The sequence below is a fragment of the Suncus etruscus genome, chromosome 11 (assembly GCF_024139225.1).
Source record: "Suncus etruscus isolate mSunEtr1 chromosome 11, mSunEtr1.pri.cur, whole genome shotgun sequence".
NCBI classification, from domain to species: Eukaryota; Metazoa; Chordata; class Mammalia; order Eulipotyphla; family Soricidae; genus Suncus; species Suncus etruscus.
This window is the reverse complement of record NC_064858.1, coordinates 14,004,163-14,021,369: the sequence shown is the minus strand read 5'-3', so window position 1 is coordinate 14,021,369 and position 17,207 is coordinate 14,004,163. Positions and strand designations below refer to the sequence as shown.

Here is a 17,207-nt window from a genome sequence, read left to right as displayed (position 1 = left end):
ATAGTAAGACAGAGGTACATGATTTTTTATTATTAACTTCATGTCTATTCAAAAGTTTTTTGAATAATTTTGCTTTGTACTACCTGCTATTTGATAAGATAAAAATGATAATTTTAAAATCACATTGTTTATGGAAGAATCTTATATAATTATTTACTGTTTATAAGTATAAACTTTTATGTCACAAAAGTATCTGAATATTTCCATCATATGCCAAATTTCATTTCATAAATCAACTTTTATAAGTGTTTAATAAAATTGAAACTCAGATATTATCTTGTACCATTTGCAGTATTGCTACATATTAGCCACACTATAGATTATCTCTTAACAACCAGTTTTATATTCTTCCATGATAACTTTAATTTCAACAGACCTTGTTTTCAAATTAGAATGTATATACAATGTATATGTATCATAAATGCTATTTGAAAGCAAAATTAAAATGTGATGTTCCAAATAATTATAATGTAATTAGTAAGAAAGTTCTGTATGCATGTCATTTTTTTCATGTGTAGGAAATTTTGTTTTGTAATATCTAAGCATGATTAAAGTAAGGAATAAATAAATCTTTAACATATGTCAACTTAGTAACTTTAATTTTCTAACTAGTCAATGTGAAATGATTGTATTTTTAACCTTGCTTATTAATCACATATATGTTGCTTTATGCTTTGCATAAAAAATCTGTATGTTGTAATTTGACTTCTTGCATCAGTGCTTAATGTCACTGAGCAGACACTATAATAAAGAAATGTCTCTGTTTTGTTAATGCTAATTAAAAATAACTTAATTTATCCTATTAAAAACTGCATAGTTGAAAAGAATATGCTTTGCTTCTTATATGTTTCAGTTACTTCTATTTTTAAGTTAATTCTTTTAGAAACCTATATTATGTTCCTCTCTTTCTGAGGAAGCCTATGGCAATGCTCAGGGCTTTGTCCTGACTTGTGTTCAAAGATCACTCCAAATGGATTCAGCGAACCTTATAGTGTTCTGTGGGTTGAATAAAAACTGGTTTAGTGCCAAGCAAGCACATTACATGGTTGGCTTTTTCTCCAGCCTCAGAAACTATTATTATTTTAAAGTATGAATTGTAGTGGTCAAGTCTTTTAATTCTTGTTTATAATTCTTGTTTATATTGTTTATATTATAAACATTTATGGTATAAACAGACTTATTAAGATAGTAAGAGTTATGCTTCTTTTGACCAAGAAAGGCTGCAAAAGGTAAGATTTTATATTTGTTTACATTCATCACATGTAACATAATAAAATCATTTATTCAGATTTTCTCCAAATTAAATTATTTTACCATCTATCTATATGAGCCCACTATGTTTCCTTTTCGTGATTTTATAGTGTTTTTATGCTCTACATACAATAAAAAGTTTGGCAACAAAATTAATGTCTATTATGAGAACAGAAATATTCGTATTTCTACATAATTTGGGTTTTATAATGATCAAATACAGAAGTAAAGGAGTATTTTAATCCCTTTTTTATTGAAATGATTATATTTAGTTAGTCAGTAATGTTTATTTTTCAGACAAAAATGAGAAAATTATTCTACATTTTGAAAACTTAAACTGTGGTTCAATGATAGAGTGCCTGCCTTGCATATATGAGGCTCTAAGTTTAATATCTAATACCTCAAAAATTTCTGTCCCTCTTTTGGAGGGGCGAGCAGCACACTGAGTGATGCTCAGGGATTACTCCTGACTCCCAATCAGGAATCATTCCTGTCAGTGCTCAGGGGACCATATGGTATACGGAGAATTGAACCCGGTGAACTGTGTGTAAGGCAAGAACCTTCTGTCTATACTCTTGACCCAGACTCAAAAAGTTCTTATCTAAATAAATTAAAAAATGAAAGCTTTATATTTGAATAAGCTTGATTATAGGCTTGATTATTGTGATTTTCCTCAAAATTTTTAATATAATATTTTCACTGTAGATCTGTATAACTGAGTAAAATAACAAAGGGTCATAAGAAATGAGCATGTGATTTAACACAAATGTAGTTAATTTGCAAAATCATTATACAGTAAAAGAGCATTGAGGGTGATCTTTCCTGCACTGTAATACCTAATCTGTAGCAAATTCATTCAGGAAGAAAGTTTTTTTTTTATTATTGTCTCATTAGCTCCATGAAAGCAATGAGTTACCAGCAGCCACCAGGAAAACAAGGTAAAGTGTGAGACAATCATAGGCAGGCAGCTATGAATTTTTATAGATTGTTCATTTAAATGCTTATGATAATTGTCACTTTTTTAAATTTAGAAAATCTGCTTAAGCATACTGAGTGGCTAGAAATCTTTATTCCAAATTTAACATATTACTTTATTAATAATGATGCATGCTACTTATAGCATATCATTATTATAAAATAATATTTCTATATATTATGTTTATTGCTGTCTCTATGATACATTCACTGATCCCTTTACATGATAAGTACAGTGCCAATCACTAAAAATAAACCACCAATATCTCTGTATGCAAAAAGTTTGCTACTTTGACGAATGAACTAAATAACTAAATAGTATAATCAGAATGTAGGGTGAGGTTCTTTTTTTTTTAATCTACGTAGCAACCGTGATTGAGAGAGTGATTGATGGAGCACTATGATGCAAAATGCAAATTTGATTATGTATAATCTGGTTTTGCATTAATATTTTGAAGGGAATTTTAATCCTTATTTCACCAAAAAATATACACACAAATTTGCTGAACATATAAAATTTTCATCATTATTAAGCCAGGTGAAACACCAAATTTAATTCTATTCCAGGTTTTATTGTTATGAGAATCTACTGAACAAGAATAATGCCAATGGCACCATAATATTTAACTAATTTTTATTTTTATTTTTTTATTTTTTTTATTTTTTTTTTTGGATTTTGGGCCACACCAGGAGCACTCAGGGGTTACTATTGGCTCTGTGCTCAAAAATTGCTCCTGGCAAGCTCAGGGGACCATATGGAAGGCGGGAATCAAACCCAGGTCCATCCTGGATTGGTTACCCGCAAGGCAAATGCCCTACCTCTGTGCTATCTCTCCAGCCCCTGTTTAACTAATATTTTTAACTGTATGTCTATTTGCCATTTATTCTTTTTTCTCTTCCTTTTATTCTCTATGAAAATAACTTGAAGTCTGATGAGTGCTTTGGGGTTTTATTTTTATTAGCAGCATCAGGGTCCACCCCCCAAAAAGAACAAGATAAGCATCTTAATGGAGCAGAAGTTACTCTCTTCATCTCAGCATGGAATGATCATCTGTATCTATGGTCTATAATCTAAACTATGTGTAGTAGAATTCCAAACCATTCTTGTCTTAAATATCCTACTATATGATAAATAAATATATGATTTTCATTTCAACAGTAACTTTTCCCATATCAGAACTTTTTTAGCGTTCTTTTTATTTCTCATTTGAGAGTTCTGTGTATATTACTTTCATACTTTCTAATAATACTAGAAAGTAAGACTATTGAATAGATTTCTGTTAACTCCCACAGCGAACACTAAAATATTTATAGAAATATGAAATATTAAATCCTATGCTGTTCTTGGCCATTAATTTAAGTAATTTAACAAATATTTCCATAGCAACTCTTTGAATAGCAGTATCTATGAAAAGGTATGTTATTTCAAGTTCCATTGTTTTTCATTCTTAAAGATTCTTAATATAAGTTTCGTGGGATAAGACAGGAGTAGAGATTTTATCATAAAGTGTAAATGTAAGATATCAGCTTGGGAAAGTAACTCTGAGATTAGACTTGAATAAAATAGTATGAAAAATAAACTCACAATAATGGTTCAAAAAGAATAATTAAAATTTGACAAGATCTATATTTTCATGTTGTTATTAATATCATGCTTTATACTCTACAATTGTAAAGATTTGTGTTTCAAAGATTTGGTTTTTTTTTTCTCTTTTTTTTCTTTATTTAAACATCTTGATTAGGTTTCAGTCATGTAAAGAACACCCCCTTCACCAGTGCAACATTCCCACCACCAATGTCCCAAATCTCCCTCCATCCCACCCCACCCCTACCTGTACTCTAGACAGGCTTTCCAGTTCCCTCATTCATTCACATGATTATGGTAGTTCTCAGTGTAGTTATTTCTATAATTAAACTCACCACTCTTTGTGGTGAGCTTCATGAAGTGAGCTGGAAGATCCAGCCCTCCTCTCGTCTCTAAGGATTGTTGCAAAAATGACTTTTATTTTCCTTAAAACCCATAGATGAGTGAGACTACTTTGCATCTCTCTCTCTCCTTCTGACTTATTTCATTCAGCATGATAGACTCCATGTACATCCAGGTATAGGAAAATTTCATGACTTCATCTCCTGACGGCTGCATAATATTCCATTGTGTATATGTCCCACAGTTTCTTTAGCCATTCGTCTGGTGAAGGGCATCTTGGTTGTTTCCAGAGTCTGGTTATTGTGAATAGTGCTTCAATAAATATAGGTGTGAGGGATATTAGCCCCTTATCTGATGGGTATTGAGTGAATAGTTTCTCCCACACGGTGGGTGACTCTTGTATCCTGGGCACTATTTCTTTTGAGGTGCAGAAGCTTCTCAGCTTAATGTACACCCATTTGTTTATGTCTGCTTCCACTTGTTTGGAGAGTGCAGTTTCCTCCTTGAAGATACCTTTAGTCTCAATGGCATGGAGTGTTTTACCTATACGTGTTGTTCTATATACCTTATGGTATCAGGTCTGATATCTAGATCTTTAATCCATTTGGATTTTACCTTCATACATGATGTTAACTGGGGGTCTATGTTCGCTTTTTTACAAGTGGCTAACCAGTTCTGCCAGCACCACTTGTTGAAGAGGTTTTCCCTACTCCACTTCAGATTTCTTGCTCCTTTGTCAAAGATTAGGTGATTGTATGTCTGGTGAACATGTTACAAAGATTTGTAAAGTGCACAATAAAAACTCTATATAGTAACTATTTACATTAATTTCATTAGATAAACAGATTTTTAATATAAATTCTTTATTTAAGAACCATGATTACAAACATAATTGTAGTTGGGTTTCAGACATAAACAGAACACCCCCCTTCCCATCACCAGTGCCCCCTCCCTCCTTCCTATCCTCAGCCTGTATACGAGACAGGCATTTTACTACAGTAATTTTTTTTTTAAGTTTAGTAAGCTGTTTTTGTTTCTTTCCTTCTTAAAGGATAAATTTAAAAAAAAATACAGTATGGCCCGGAGAGATAGCACAGAGGTGTTTGCCTTGCAAGCAGCTAATCTAGACCTAAGGTAGTCCCCCGTGCCTGCCAGGAGCTATTTCTGAGCAGACAGCCAGGAGTAACCCCTGAGTACCGCCGGGTGTGGCCCAAAAACCAAAAAAAAAAAAAAATACAGTAGTAAAAGTGTGAGAGTGGCAATCGCCATTGTTTGCATAGGCCCAGCAAATTATGGGGAAAGCAGAAAAAAAGCCTTGGTCTAATTGCAAGGAGGCCTCACTCCAGAAGTTTTCTGGCATAAGATTGACTCTGGGCTCCAGCGATACCAAGCTGCCCAACCCCTGAGTCATTCTCCGTGGTCCCACTGAAACTTTTTTGTACATTAGTTGTTGTTGGTGTTAGGTTCCTGTAGTTAAAGATTCTGGCTTCTGCGCTTTCATCAAGTCAGGTTGATGTGGAGCGTCCTCTAGTTTCACTTTACCATTAAATGAGGAGACACCTGCCCTGAAAGTAGGTTGTTGCTGTTGCTAAGTCAGTCGTCTGGCTGTTGAGAGCATTCTTTGGAGTAATTCAATGCCAGAGCAGTGGTAGGGTCTTCCCTGGTAGAGGTTTACTTCCTGGTAATATTATAGAACATTGTGGTTGTTTCCATAGATGATATCCATGGTTCAGGGGTGTATAGGCAATACCCATCCTTCTGAGGCCTGAGCCAAGTTATTATGCCAATGTTCAGGGTATAATGATAGATAAATTTTATTGAGTGATTTAAACTATTTATTGCCTCTTTGTAGTAGTACACAAACTATTATAAGTAAGGAATATAAATTACAAATGTTTGAGGTTTTGTCCACAACAGTTTTTACATTTTAATTCAAATTGTTTCCTCTAGTTCTAGTGAAATAAACATTAAGATCTATAGGTATAAAATAATTTTAAAATCAAATAATTTTAAAATAATTCAATAAGTCTTATTAATCTAGTGATTTTTATTCTATTTTGTGAACATGTGTGAAAAAATATATATGAGAAGTGAAATTTTCAATATAAAGGCTCTTGAATAAGGCATATGCCTAATAGGCTACTGCAACTATAACCTACATTCAAATTTCAGGGATATATAGGATCCATCAAGTGCCACCATACAAATTCTGAGCACAAATGCAAATGTGGCCCGTGAGCACTGCTGGTGTGTCTCCCCGAACAAATAAACATAAAACGTGAAAATGTCATAACATAACTGTATAAAATGGTATTTTATATATTACTTACAATTTAGTTATTGGAGGGGCTGGAGCAGTGGCGCAAGCAGTAAGGCGTCTGCTTTGTGCACACTAGCCTAGGACAGACTGCAGTTCGATCCCCCAGCATCCCATATGGTTCCCTACACCAGGAACAATTTCTGAGTGCATAGGCAGGAGTAACCCCTGAGAGTCCCTAAGTATCACCCGAAAACCAAAAAAAATTAAATTAAATTAAAATTTAAAAAATTAATTATTTGAATGAATAGCATGGTAAACAGTCACATTGTAATAATTGAAAATGAATTCTAAGCCCAAGGTGTATAAATATATATGTATACTAAAATAAATTTTAAGAAAAGTAAAATGAAAGTTATAAATGTATGAGTATGCTGAAAAGTTTACAAATGTATTTGTTCTGTCATACATTTATTTGACCTATACATTAGATGGAACATTTTTTAAAATAATTATGAGTAATATTTTATTTGCAAGAATGAATTATCATCATAATAAATATCCTTTTATAATTAATTTATTTAAGCACCATGTTTATAAAAATGATCATTATTAAATATTAAATTTTAGTCATCGACTGTTTACCACACCTTCCAGTGCACATTTTCCACCATCATTGTCTCAGTATTCCTTCCACCCACGCCCTCCTAGATTCTGGGTAGAAGTATTAGTTCATTTTTTTTTTTTTTTTTTTGCATGTTGACCAGTTTTCCCTAAACTTTGAAGTGGTTTTCTTTGCTACACTTCGTATTTCTTGCCGCTTTATCACAGATTAATTGATTGTATACCTGGGGGTCGGTCTCAGAATATACAAGTCTGTTGCAAGACAGCCCCTGTTTAGGTTGACTGATGGAGGGATGGAGGATGAGGTCTTTCCCCTTCATCACGCGTCTGCCACCCTGTCTAGCAGACGGTTCTGAGGTGAAACGGCGGGTAAACAGCTCGCAGACAGTCAGGCTTGTGGAAATATTAGTTTTATTCGGTGGACAAGACTGAAGTCCAAAGCCTTAGCATCAGTTCCTGCCAAAAAGCCCCTCGCCTTCCACAGACCCTTGTTTATATCCCCCAGAATCAGGTACCACCCAATGGTGGGATCAGATACCAACCAATGGTGGAAGCAGAATCAGGTACTACCCTAGGTTGGGGGCAGAATGCCAGGTCACACCCTAGGATAGGGCACAATCACCAATCAGGTTAGGGTCAGTAACATAATAATCCCATAAAATATTTACATACACAACACAAGTCTATTCCACTTACCTAAGGGTGTGTATTTATTCCCGTAACATGCTTTGTTAATGAATACGGCTTTATAGTACACTTTAAAATTGAATAAAGTGATGCCTCCCGTCTTCTTTTTCTCAAAGATTGCTTTAGCTACTCAAGAAAATTTGTTCCAATTATATTTTAAGAGGGTGTGATCTACTTCACAGAAAAATGCTGTTGGTATTCATAAAAGTATTGCAATATATCTATGCAATGATTTGGGAAGTATTGACAATTTAATGATATTGTTCCACTTAAATCATGAGCACAGTGTATGTCTCCATTTCCTTGTGTTCTCTTATTTCTGAAAGTAGAGTTTTGGAGTTTTGTTTAAATATGTCTTTCACCATTTTAGTTAGGTTGACTCCGATGTACTTGATATTCTGAGGCACAATTGTGAATGGGTTTCAACGTAATGTCTCTTTAATTCTCTTTTTATTTGTATATATAAAAGCATATATGTTTGTATATTAATTTTAGCCCCTCAATTTATTATACAAATTTATTATTTCTAGAAACTTTTGGGAGAATGTTTAGGATTTTCTAGAGGATCACATCATCTGCAAACAGTGAGAACTTGACTTCATTTAATCTTAATGCCCTTGTTATCTTTTTTCTTGACTGACTGCTGTGGCAATTACTTCCAATACTATTTGGAATAGAAGTGGCAAGAGGGAGCAAACTGGAATTGTGCCAAATCTTAGAGAATTGGCTTTAGTTATTCCTCGTTGACTATAATGTTTGCCATGGGCTTATGGCAAATGACTGTGACTATACTGAGAAAATTTCCTTTAATTTCTATCTTGTTGAGTGTTTTTATCACTCAACAAACATTATAAATTGGACCTTATAAAATGCTTTCACTGATTCTATTGATATAATTATAGGATTTTTAATTTTACTTTTATTAAGATGTTATATTATTTTTATTGATTTTTATATGTGATACCATCCTTATATCTCTGAAATGCCTCCTTATTTTCATAGTACAGGGCCTTCTTAATGAACTATTTTTCTATTTGATGATATTTTGTGAAATATTCTTTCATATGTGTTCATTGGCCTGTAATTTTCTCTCTCCTTACTTTTATTTTTGGTGTTTCTGTTTGTTTTTGATATTAGGGTAATTCGAGCTTTAATAAAACTTTCTTCATTTTCTTTGAAAATCTTGAAAAAAAGATTAGCAGTATATCCTCTTTAAATATTTGAAAGAATTCACTTGTGAATTTATCTGGGCTTAGACTTTGATTTTGATTAACTTTTCATTTTTAATCATAGTGAGAGGTCTGTTCAGACACTCCAGATCATCTTGATTCAACCTTGGAAAGTTATGAAATCCAAGAATGTATCAATTTCTTCCAAGTTCTTCCAAGTTTTGTGGCAAAAAGATTCTTAAATAATCTTCACGCATCGGCTTTTTTTTTTAATGAACAAAATCTTGCTTTCTATTCTTCTTTTTGGGGTGGTATCTAGTTCATTGTTTTCTGCTCTGAGTTTTATTTCCTTAAACCTACCTATTTTCATTCATTTTGATGGTCAATTTCAATTATTTATGTATGTTATTTCTTCCTTCCTGTCGAATGCTACAAATTTACAAAGCTATAATATTTTTCTTAATACCAAATTTGATACTTCTTGTTCATTCTTGTTTCCCAGAATCTTGATTTCCTCTAAGATTTTGTCCCTTAAGCACTGATTGTTCAGTAGTAAGCTGTTCAGTAATGAGATAGGTAAGGTTATTTTTTTGTGTCTGTAACTCATTTCAGTTTTCTGTGCATCATGTTCTGAGATGAAAGTTGTTATGGTTTCCATGCTCTGGATTTTATGAAGATATGTTGTATGGCCCAGTGGTCTATCTTGGAGACTGTCCAATATACATTGGAGAAGAATGTGTATCTTGCTTTCATATTGAAAAGCAATATCTATCATCTATCTACACATCCATCTATCCATCCATCCATTCATCCATCTGTCTATCCATCGATCCATCTATCTATCTATCTATCTATCTATCTATCTATCTATCTATCTATCTATCTATCTATCTATCTATCTATCTATCTACATCTTTCTATATATTTACCTATCTATCCACACTATGACACTTTCTTTTACTTCTTCCTTTAAGGCCAGTATATCCTTGGTAAGTTTTAGACTGATTAATCTCTCAAGAGGTGATAGGCACAGTTGAATTCTCCCACTACTATTGTGTTGCTATTAGTGTCTTTCTTTAGTTATTTTGGCAGCTGTGTTAAGTATATGGTTGGTCCCTCATTGGATGCATAAATGCTTAGGAGTGTGACTTTTTTCCTGTTGTCACATCCCTTAATTATTATGCTTTTTAAGCTTAAAGTCTGTATTTTCTAATATTTCTATAGCTACTGCTGCCTTTTAATGAAGTTATTTGCTTGTAGGATTGTCCTCAAACCTTTGACATTGAACCTGTGATTATTTTGACTATCCATGTGCAATTTTTACAGATAGCAAAATGTTGGATTCACTTTTCTTTTTTTTTTCTCCTTTCTTTTTTATTTCTTTTGGTTTTTGGGCCACACCCAGTGAGGCTCAGGGGTTACTCCTGGCTATGCACTCAGAAATTGTTCCTAGCTTGGGGACCATATGTGACACTGGGGGATCAAACCAAGGTCCATCCTAGGCTAGCACACATAAGGCAGACGCCTTACTGTTAGTGCCACCATTCTGACCCTACTATGTTTTTCTTAACTGATTCACTTAATCCATGTATGCTGAGAGAGATGATTATCTTGGAGTTTTTGTCACTTTTTTTAAAATCAGTACTTGTAAAATTTTATTACATTACATACAAATTCTGTTCTCTAGATTCATCATTAATACATCCTATTTTTAAACAATAATATTTAAGGTACATAATTATAATGAATCAGGGCCAATCCCATCACCAGGGTTGTCCTCTCTCCATCTCTTTCCTAGCATGTGTCCCATATCTTGCTCCTTTGCACCCTGAAGTGCTAGTGTAACTGAGTATAGCTTGTTGTAGATAGGGTACCAATTTTGTTGTGGTTGAATTTGGGTTTGGTGTATAAGTCTGATCATTTTTTATTTCCACGCAATGTTCATATGGCTGTTTGGTCCAAGTACTATTCATTTTTATATTCCTCCTCAATTCATGAGGCAGAACAAGTTGATTCAAGCTGTATGTTTCTGTTGGAAGAAGACAGAAAAAATACAAAAAAGAAGAGAAACATAACAAAAATAACAACAATAAAAAAATTTTAAAGAAAAGGTAGTAACTACCAAAAATGAAAAAAGCACCCAGCAACAACAGCAAAAAAAATCACCAAATAATAACCACAAGAGTGAAAAAGAAATAAAGAGAAAAAAAGGAAATAAATACCTATACTAAGAAGTGACCATCATAACTTTTAATTGATTAAACTAAAATGACAATGAAATATATAAAACCAGTGAGAAATTCCCAGTGTTGAAGGATACATGTACCGAATGTATATCTGAGTTAGAACGACTAAAACCACAGATAAAGATAGAATACTGAAAGCAAAAGAAATAAAAATGAAAAATTACATATAATGTATCATCCTTAATATTTATAGCAGATTATCATAAGAAATCCTCCATGTCCAAAGGAAGTGATGGGAATAGAGTAAAAATCCTCAATGAAATGAATGCCCCTCCAAGAATATTTCACACCGACACTTTCATTCATGTTTGAGGAAAGCTACACAGTTTTATGGATAAAGAAAAGATCAGCAACTTTACGTGTTCAAAACCAACTTTGAAAGATCTGAATGGTCTATGTTAAAGCAAGACAGACCCAACAAGCACAACAAATTCAATTCAGCTTCTCATCTCAAGCTACCTAACCCTACAAACTTCCGTGTACTCCATCTGGTAAATTTACTTCATAGACAAATTCTCAGGTTCTTCTTACTTTGGCCAATTGTTATTCTCTAAATTCCTTTTTATTCTACACATGAAGAGATATGTCCTTCAGCATCTGTTCTCTTTATCTGGATAGCATCACTTAGCCCAATACAATTCAGTTTCATATACCTAGTAAATTGCATGATTTTGTCTTGTCTTTTTGCGAGTAGTATTCCATTTGTGTAGAATATATATATATATATATATATATATATATATATATATATATATATATGTTATCTCTATGTTTTTACTATGTGATTAGTGCTTAAATAAACATAGGAATTCAAATGTCTTTTAGAATAGGGTTTTCGGTTCTTTGGGGTAGAAACCAAGAAGTAGATTTGCTAGAATTATGGAAGGAACTCAATTCTTAGGGTTTTTTTTTTTGAAGTTTTTTGAAGTGTCTATACATTTTTATAAAATATGACAGTCAACAGACTAATTTTGTTTCCTAATAGTGTTATAAAATATTTATATCTTATAGATAAGGGTTCTTGCCTTTTTATAGAACCAAAGAACATGAACCGTTTTGTTCTTCATATTCTGTCTTCCTACAAGTTGAGGGGAAAAAAATAAGTGAATAGGGCTCAGAGGCCAAGTGGTCTCAGAAGCATTGAGTGGGAAAAAAAGGTCAGATATAAATGCCAAGCCAAAGTCAAGGGCAATAGATTCAAGAGTTCCAAATTATAATAAGCTAAACATCAAATAGAGCTCTTTTACTAGCAGGCTAAGGGTCTAAGGGTGGAGGTATGGGATGTATGCTTGGAACCATGGTGAAGAGAGGTCAACACAGGTGGTGGGAATGGCCCTAATTCACTGTCACTATATGTCTGAAATACAACTGTGAAAGACTTGTAATTAATAATGGTCTCAATAAAAAATTTTAAAAAAGATGGAGGAAAACCAATAAAATTAACATAATCACTAAAACAGTTTAAAATTTCTCTAGCAAGATAGGTGCAATAAAATATTTCCACTGACCTAAGTTCCAAGTAACTGAATAGTATTCATTTTGCAGTATATAATATCTTCATTTAATTGTTTATAAATAACAAAAAATAAATCAGACGGAGAAGTTCAAAACCATCTAATATCAGTCATGGGTTAGAAAAAAATGATGAACTAAAAACAACGAATATTAACTTTTACACCATAAGATCAATTAATATTTAACAGAATAAAAAGGAAAAGGAACTTCTATATAATGTATTAATGAGATCATTTCTGTGGTAATGGATACAAATGGACTTTTGGAGGTGAACTAAATGAATTGCACTTATAAATTTTTGTAATCTATATCAGAAATTTATATAATGTACAATGCATTTTTATCTTAATTAAAACACACATTTTCTTTTATATATTTTCATTTTTCTTTAAAAAAGCATGAAATTATTTTATTTTTTTGAGTTTGGGGCCACAGCCAGTGATGCTCAGGGATTACTCTTGGCTATGCTTTCAGAAATTGCTCCTGGCTTAAGGGAACATATGGGATGCCATGGAGATCGAACCGTGGTCCATCTAGGCTAGCACAAGCAAGGCAAGACGCCTTACCCCTTGCACCACCACACTGGCCCCAATAATTTATTTTTTGAAGATAAAAAAGATAATATGTATATTAAAAAATTCTTTGCTATTTTTGGAGCTGACTCCATATATATCCATATATGTATATATATATATATATATATGTAAAGACCTAAGTAATGTTATCAAATTATTCTACAATAGATGTCAACCTGTTTGTGCTTTAATCAGAACAACCACATTTTATGCTTCATCAATTAATATTCTTTACCAAGTTATACTTTTTTCATGAAATAGCTTTTCAGTTTGTAATAAGAATGTAAAGTAAACTTTCAGAGTGACATATATAATGATTATGTTCTGTGAATTTGACTTTCATAAAACCAAGGAATTGTTTGAATCTTGCCATTCAAAATGCTTTATTTCAGTTTATCACTTCATATGATTTCTATAATTGGTGGATATATTAGAAAATATTTTCTAGTCAATCTATAAACATGACATCTATCTATATTGTGCACATTTCAACTTTGTTTTTATTTTTGGGTCTCGCCAGCTCAGGGGATACTCCTGGTTCTGCACTCAAAATAACTCCTGGCAGGCTCAGGGTATACACAAAATACTGGGGATCAAACCTGGGTTGGTTGCATTCAAGGAAAACACCCTATTCACTGAGCTATCACATCAGCCCCACATTTCAACTATTTTATGTGTGCAATGTTTTTATACATCATAAAATACAATGACTACAATGATATTATAAAATTTATCCTAACTAAAATTTAATAATTGTATTTCTAAGAGATAGTGAAGCCTGCTATTTTTAGTCAACAACCGGTATATGACATTTTTCATAATTAAAAAAGGTATTTATATTATATATTTATATTATATTATTTATTATTTATATTTATTGATTATTTATAAATATTATTTATATTATATTTATACTTTATATAGTCAATTGGATTATTTTTAGACCTGCTATTATGGATAGTGCTGCAAGGAACATAGGAGTGTAAATATATCTCCGCCATTTTATTTTTGGGTTATTGGAATATATTCTAAGAACTGGAATTTCTAGGAAAAGTGAAAGTTCAATCCCTAGACTTTTTAGGAATGTCTTTTGTTTCCCAGAAAAGCTTGTCCAGTTGATATTTCTACAACAGTGATTGTGTCCTATTCTCCCTCTGTACCTACTGGCACCGGTTGTACTTTTATCCAATTAATTGAATAGTATTCTAATATGAGGTGCTAATTTATTGTTGTTTAGTTTGGATCTCACTGATGATTAGTGATGCATAACATATTGTTTTGTGCCATTTGATTATTTGTATTTCTTCTTTGAGGAAGATTCTGTGCATCCCTTCTCCCTATTTTTTTTGTTGCTGTTGTGGCTGACTTTGGATTTTTCTTGTAAATTCTTCCAGTGCATTATATAATTTTGAAAATAACTCTTTATCAGATGATTAGTGGAGGTATTCTGATAATCATTTCCTTTTGAAATTAAGAAGCCTTTAACGTAATTTTATTAGTTGATCTTTGCTTCCACTTGCTTGTTAAGTGGTGTTTCAATAAAAAAGATAAAGTTATGAAATTTGATAGGTCCAGGAGAGTAAGATGCTAAGTGAAGTTAGAGGGAGAGAGATGACATAGAATAATCTCTTATGAGAGACGATAAAACATATTGGAAAGACAATGGAAATAACATGAAAACTCATATTTATTTAACAAAGTGTAAGATATGGTGCTGAAAAATGGTGGCGTCATGTATGAAGCTATCAGCAGCAATACTACAAACAACAGTGCAAAATTATATATATTAAAGTTTATAGAGAGAGGAAGACTGATAATGGGAGGAAATTAAATGAAGGATAGAAGGCATTGGTGGAGCAAAGTGGATTCTGAAAAAGAAATTTGTGTTGAGACATTGGATGACTGAAATTCAATTACAATAACTTTGTAATTTAACTTAACATTTTTAATTTAACTTTGTAATTTAAATTAACACTTTTTAATGGGCATTTTGATGTTGACTATGTAGTAATTTATTTATACATTAATAAATAAGTTTTAATCTTAATATAACTTACTAAACTATAGTGAAGTAATCTGAAATTGTGTATAAGTTATTAGTATATATTCCAATGCATTAATGTAACCATAGCCAAGATAAAGAAATTTTTGTTTTGCATATTAAAGTATTTTTTAATAAAGATACTTTTTACAGTCGCACGGGGGGGGGGCGTGAAAAATGTTTTCTTCTTCCTAGGGGAGCATGACAGAAAATAATTGAGAAGCACTGCTTTACTCTCACTGCCAATTTTCCCAAATGACTGTAATTTGACTGTCAGCTCCATTAGCTTCTTTTCTTTTCTTTATTTTTTTATTTTTATTTTTATTGTTTTTGCTTTTTGGGCCACACCCAGTGATGTTAAGGAGTTACTCCTGGCTTGGGGGACCATATAGGACACCAGGGAATCAAACCCAGGTCTGTTCTGGTTCAGCCACGTGCTAGGCAAACAACCTACCGCTTGTGCCACCAATCCGGCCCTTCCATTAGCTTATTATCTTTACAAAATTTATTATTTTAACTTACATTAATTTGATTAATTTACTATGTACTATTTTTATTCATATATCTAGCACATAATATATGGATTATTTTCTATGTTTCATGTAGTTTTTTCTCAATTTATAAGGATAAATAACAATTTTGGATTTGGTTTTCTATTGTGGCCATACCTAACTAAATTCAGGATTTATTCCTAGATCTCTGCTCAGGAGAACTTATTAGGGTTCTGGCATTAAACACCATGGTATTACATGTAAACAAGTGCCGTTCTCTCTCTAACCTTGGTGTCACATTCTTTAAAACAAGAAAAAATTAAATGTTTATCGAAAACAAAATAAAGCAGAGAATATTGGTAGGAGGGAATCTATGCTGTGCATGCCATTTCAAAGACTATACCTTTACATATGATGGAACATGACTCACTGAGATCTTTCACATATCCTTTAACTCCAACCTATATTGAAAGCTTCTTTAGGATATAAAGTTTGGGAGTAATTGTATACTTTCAATTATGAAATCTCACTTTGCATTGAAGGGAAAGTTCAAAGAAGTTTTATTCTTGTTAATGTTTTATTTATTTATTTATTTATTTTTGTGAAGCAGTAGAAAATGACTATAAAAGATAACAATGTAAATTTTTAGGAATAAAATTCAATTTTACCTGAAAAACAAGTGACCAAACAGGGTTCCCTTCCTTACTGCCAACTAGTATTTTGTGTTAAACTGAATCCTTAAATGATAGAGTCACTCAGATCAATATGTCAAGTGCCATTTCACAGCATTTTCATAAATATAAATCCAAACCAGCTCCCAGTACATCAGGGCAGCTTCAATTTGGACAATAAATTGCTCTTTCCAGGGTCTTCTAGCTCCCTCAAGTTAAACCCATCAAAAATAAGGTTCTTAGTTTGATCCCTGACTTATGGTCAGAAGTTAATTCCAGGTTGAATGCCCAGTTACTACTACATGCTACATGTAATAAAATGTTCCTCTCACCCCAGAGCTCTGCACACATCTTGGAGGATATGCTCCTGTTCCTCACAGTGCACAAGGACTAGAGTACCAACTACCATGTCATTACAGCAATGATCCATCTGCTGCATGTTCTCCCTCGCAGCAATCATAAAGCATTCAAATTGCAAGTGTTGATTCTCAGCAACACTCTTGATCAAGAACTTCTCAAAGTTGGGGTTGGAGTCATCCTAAATCCAGGTGGATAGACCTAGAAGTTGGTCCCAAAGCCTCAGCCCATCTCCAAAAAGAGCTTTCCAGAAGTTCTCATAAATTCCTAAAAGTTGCTTCTTGATCATCATTAGTTCAATATAAATCACACTCCACTATGAAGTAGGGGACAATATAAATTTCCACATCCAGAAAATCCAGTAGGAACATGAGAAATGCATGGCCATAGGGATAAAGTTGGTAAATGCCATCAAGAGAAA

General features: G+C 32.7%; 1 protein-coding gene across 1 annotated transcript in view; it reads left to right on the top strand.

Moving 5' to 3' along the window:
* The window catches only part of ADAMTS20 (ADAM metallopeptidase with thrombospondin type 1 motif 20), a 150,091-nt gene that overhangs the window by 93,138 nt on the left and 39,746 nt on the right, over nucleotides 1-17,207 (top strand). The window lies entirely within an intron of this gene.